Raw genomic sequence first — 6,000 nt, forward strand, 5'->3', positions numbered from 1 at the left:
ATGAAAAGGAAACTAAGGTGAAGGGATAATCATTGATCCTATTACACTGTCCTAGAAATACAGCAAAAATCAAAGAGGGCTTTTTGTTTTATTTTTTTAAAAGTGGTTGTCATTGAACTCTTAAAATATGTCATATTTGAAGATCAAATATATCTACTCATCTAATTTTAGAGGCAGGATTAATTAAAAAAATCTACAAAATGCATTCTGGTCATCATTAGGTATTTCCTTGACTTTTGCACTGTTAAGATGTTAAAACAAAATTAATTCCTGTATTGTAGTCTTCCAAGAAACATATTTTCAATAAATATCAATACAACAATCTATATATTAACTGTTAAGTGGGTTTAGATTCATTCTTTCACTGGTTTGTGAAGTAAAAGTAGATACTGAATTTCTGGAAATAAGGAATAGGCCTTCAGAGTCTGTATCAGTCCTTCGCCAGGTGGTAGAGCAGCTTGTTGCAGCAGTTAGAAGTCAGAGCCATATGGCTCTGATCCGCTGCAACTGCTACAATGGAATGAAAAGTTTGGAAAACAGAAAAAAAGATTTATGAATGAGTGAAGTAGTCAGTTACTTTGACGAATGTGACAAGGGCTGCTCTGAAAAACTAAATAGTCCCAATCTGTAGAGTTTGATAAGCATCTACCTTGAAAAGAATAAACAAACTGTATCTTCCAGCTCCAGAAAAACATTTAGGCAGATGGACCCTTATGCCTGTGTGACTTCTCATTGGAATTGATGAATATATAAGCATAGAGGTTCACATGGCCTGATACTCCAGTCCACCATAGGGCCAGCATGGAATGTGTGGAGGCTATGGTCAGAATCTGTCCTTGGCAGAGGTAATGATGAATAGGAGAACCAAACCAGCTAATCAACTTGTACATGCTGCCTGGATTCAAGGGAAGTCAAAAAAGTTATGCTGGTTACACCAAATAAAGGTCTAGTCTAACTTCAACATTTGTGTTTGAATTTCATAGATGCATACAATTTAATATTAGCACCTTCCCTCCCTTCTGCCCACCTCTCCCAGAGCTTTCATAGTTAATAATTTAACAGAAGAGAATCTCTGTGCCATCTTATACTGCTACAACAGTTTTCTGAAAGTCTTAGGAAATACCTTAAGAGTATTTTGCTTCTGGAGTTTATTTTATGAAGTCTATGGTCTGCTTGACAAAGATGGAAAGTAAAGCTAAAACGTTATATAAAGAAAATAACAAAAATTGTCAAAAATATTACCTGACAAGTTGGTAAATTTGCTACTGTTTTGAGATGAATATAACTAGACTCTCTAGATCCCCAAGGAAGACTGAAAAGCTTTTAAAATCAGTAAGACAGGTGTTCTTAGAATAAAGAATTAGGATGGCTATCCTTGATATCTTAAACCGACCATATCAGAGTAAAATGGGCTCATACACACATGTCCTCTTACCCACTGTGTTTCCTTGTGGGTCCTGGCCCTGGTTTTAGTCCTTCAGTGCTGCTGCTTTATGCATTGTAGCAAAATCTGCCCAGTCTTCCTGAGTCTTCTTGAAGGTCACCCCCTTCTGGGGTCTGGCTGCTGGCGTTGGGCTTCTCGCTACAGTCTCCCCATCAGGTGCTGGCTTTCTTCTCTAACAGTCTTGACTCCCGCACACTGCAGCCTCCTAAACTATCTCTTGGAGCGTGCTCAGTTGCTCTCTAAGGATCCTCTAAAGGCTTTCACCCAGTCAGTTACTTCTTCAAAAGACATAACAGATAAATTCATGTATTTCTTCTCAGAAAAGTTTGTTTCTGATTTTATGTAAGAATTTCACCTTAGAAAGACCTGTGTGCTTAATTTTAGACATTGAATGCTGTGTTATTGCCTCCAAACCCTAGTTTCAAAAAAACTTAATCTCACCAAAACTGTCACACTTAAATAAAGTTGACTATAAATGTTCAAGTTAAATGCTGCTAAGGATTAAAAAAGCCCCACAGATTACTCCATTATTTTATAAGTCATGTTGAAGTTGCTATGTTTTTTAAAATTATGAGTTACTTAATTTAACATCACATTATATGTATTAAGTAGAAAACAAGAGTAGAAAGTGTTATATCTGTGCTTTGTGCTGGGGTTGCATTTTATGGCAGCAGCTTTAAATTGGTGCCTTCATATGTTCAGAGTTCAGATGCGGTACTTACAATAAATTTAGAAACTTTTAGAGAGCAAGTTGATTTTTTCAGCCCGTGTGACTTATACCCTTCCTCACTCAACTAGTGATATAAATACAATGAAGCATGAGTCTCAGAAAGACTTTCAATTTCTTTAAAAAAAAACAATGTATAACTAAACTTTTCTCCTTCTGATTATATTAATCAGATTTTAGATGAACTAGTTAATAAAGATACTATATTATTTATGTTAAATGCTAATACTGATCTTCAGTACAAACTGAAGTGATTAAGTATCCATGTGGTTCTAAGTTTGTTGCACCTGTCTGTTAACCTTGCATTACCAATCCACAAAGATAAGAGATAAAGGCAGGGAAAGAAGGTTTGAGAAAAATTTCTTTTTAGAACAGTTGAGCACTTTTGTTAGAAATGTTCAATATGATTACATGCAACATTTAGCAGTCATTGTACTTGCACTTTTCTTAACAGTCTCTTGTAGAAGTCCAGTGAGGATGTATCAATGTAGGTCTGATTCAGTTTTGCTTTGCCCAGCCTGTTGGGCTTTTTTCTGCAGTTTTACTACAAACCTCACTTTCAGATTAGGAAAATATTAGCACATGCTTCCTCTGATAGATGACGTTTTAAATCACTGACTCAAAGGCTGAATCCTTCTGAAGCTGGGTTTACTTCCACATTGTCCTAGAGAACTTTGTGAACCAAAATCCTACCCCTATTTACTTCCTTACCTCTTTTTGACAACAAAACTAAATGATGCATATAATTTAAAAACACACAAGCAGGTAGCATGTTTCCCAAGAGCTAGGAGTGAGACTTCAGTAATGCTTGCATTAATTCCTCTTTTAGATACTGAACATGTAAGTTATTTACACCATGTCTAGGGTGCCATGAGAGAGCTTAGAGGAGAGTTTGGTGTCCCCTTCAGGTTTTTCCAGTCAATCAAAGACAGACTTGGATATTGGAATACTGAAACTATATTTGTATAGAATACTGAAAAGAAGTCTAGATCATAATTATTGGGGTTTTTTTGGCTTTTCTTTTATCTATCTCCTGCCATCTCTTCTGTAACAAAGATGATGCACCAAGTAAGTGTGGTAGTTTGTGTCTGATTGATTAGTTCTCTTAAGTGAACGTAAGGCTTTAAAATATTTGTAAGAGATTTGTAAGGTTGATTGTTTACCTTTCCACACTGACTTTCAATCATACTGTAAAATATGCTTAGATATCCTAAAATTAATAAATTAAAAGAATAGGATCTCTCAAATAATGAAAAGAAGTGACACAAGAGAGAAAACGTAGCTATTTAAGATATTAAAAGGACCCAAATTAGTTTGGATCTGTCACTGCAACTAGGGAGCTAGACAACTCATGTACAAGTATTTTCACGACCAGCAGAGTAGTCATAGGCAGCATAGCATGTTTGTTGGTATTCTGACTTCTTTCTAAGGAAGTGATCAGACATGGAGCAATGAAATATCAGTCTTTCTTTAAACGACTTACTAACCTTGAAGATAAAACTCATCCTACATGTTCTTTATTTTTATTACTTTATCTATGGCTCATTTAACCCTGCAGTACTCTGTCCAATGCCTTTGGGGAAATCGGGAATAAACTGGTCCTGGATACATATACTGTTGCCTGGAGAACATGATTTGGTCATCTTTAGGCTATCATCAATTTTTCTTCTGAACTGACATGTCTGGAAATATATTTGAGGACAATGTAGTACTGACCCTGAAAGTTTCTGGTATTGTAAAAGTATTAAAAACAGAGAGCTTATGACTACACTTGAAGCAACTGAAAAATCTTTTAAGTGAAAAAAATCATACAGTTGTCTTAAAAATTTACAGGAAAAGGAATTTTATATTTTATAGAAATATATTTTGTGAAGACCTAGCAACATCCAAATTTTGGACTGTATTGAATTTTATTATAGTCCCAGAGTAATAACAAATTGGTAATTTTACATCCAAGAAGTCCAGCAACTTTTGAAGAATTCTCCCTCTTCATAGAAAAAAAAAAAAAAAAAAATATCAAGGTGAAGTAGTGTATAAAATGAAATGGTTAACACGTAGAAAAAAATCAACATTCCCATATGTGTTATTTCTCCTCTGCAGTGTTCCACAAGTGGCAGATTTTAAAAATTTTAATCCAGGATTTTGAATATGGGACATGAAAAAAAAATATCCAAAGTTATACAAATTGTGATTTTTACAAAGTCGTCCTTTTGCTATTATTATCTCACCAATGTTGTGTTCATTTCACAGCTGTAGCTCTTAAATTTGTGTTTTCTGCTTTGGTTCAAAACTTGTGTTGCGCTAAGTAGACTGAGATTCTGATAATTTTAGTTAGTGGAAATTTGGATCAAATCTTTTCTATGCAAGTATAAAAACGCTGATTCATTAGGTTCCTAACTGTTGGTTTGGTATTTGATTAATACAATTGCAAGAAAAAAGTGCTTTTTTTTCTCTATCATAAAAATACCTCAATCAAATTTTTCAACAATGGCTCATGTTCTCATGCAAAAGGGTAGTAACTGTAAAATGTTTGGCAAAACAGTTTCTTCAGGATTCAAAAGTTGGGGAATATCTAAGCCTCCGATCTTGCTAATGCTTATCTATTGATTGACCGTGGATCAAAAAATTTGTACTGAATACTCCAGGTATTATCAGATGTCCGTGATTCCGTGGTTCAAATTAAACAAGGTGCCCAAACAGGTGAAATAATTGCTTTTTAAATATTTATTTAAATTTATTTAATATTTATATTTTCAAATGTTACTTGCTATCAATTTTAGGCTTTCTGCATATCCAGCGTTAACATTTAATAATGTTAATGGTACACTTTTTTCTCTTAAACATACCAAGAATTTTCCAGTTTCATCTGTGTTCTTACAGGGGCTGAGAATTTGATTCTTCATACAAAGATTAAATAAGAAAGTATGCCTTGAAGCAGCTTTAATATACCTTGCCTTAGTAATACTTTTCTTGATATTATGATTATTATGCAATGCTTAATCCTTTCATTGCAGTGCAACCATTCAATAGTCAAAAGAAAGCAAAGTGGGTTGTGTTATCCTGTTGCTATTAGAGAAATAGCTTTCTCTTCAACTGATATACAGATAAGGATTGGGATGAACGACCTACACCTAATGTTTTATCATTCAACATTAGGGTAAACTGATGTAATGTCAAGGGCACCACAATGACATTAGTATGTTATTCAAAGTATGATTTGAGAGTACGTTCATCCACTTGATGCTTTGTTAAGAATGTTTTACGGAATATAAAAGAAGGGATATTTGCTTCTTTCTAGGATTTATACAAGCCTTTTCTCTTTCTCCTGAGGTCAGCTGCCAGACTAAATAAATGTACTTTTATAAAGCAAGGTGGCAGCAAGAATCTTCTGACAGAAAAAAATGGTCTACATTTTTCATGAAAATGCTCATTTTCATCAGTGCAGCAAAAAGATGAGATGCTAGCCATGACCACATTCTACCTCAATTCCTTCTTTCTACATATTGTATCCACCTTTACCCAGTAATACTTATTGTCTGAGTTTGTATTAAAATTATCATTTTTTGGGAAACTCATGAGCGTTTTGTACTGAAGTATTTTATCTCAGGTGCTGAAGAAAACCTAATGGTTAATATAGTTTTCAATAACTCTTTCATCATGTGTAAGATTTAAATCATACATGGCTGGGGATGTATTTGTGGAGGGTAGATTGGATCATCTTTTATGTCTATTTAATGTTGTTCTGTGTATATTCCCTTTTTAAATAAAGGAATTTTTGTCTCTGCTGGTCTTTCTAGAAACAGAGATTGCTGGTGTAGTCATTTACTTT

Source organism: Numenius arquata, chromosome 1, assembly GCF_964106895.1.
Source record: "Numenius arquata chromosome 1, bNumArq3.hap1.1, whole genome shotgun sequence".
Taxonomy (NCBI): domain Eukaryota; kingdom Metazoa; phylum Chordata; class Aves; order Charadriiformes; family Scolopacidae; genus Numenius; species Numenius arquata.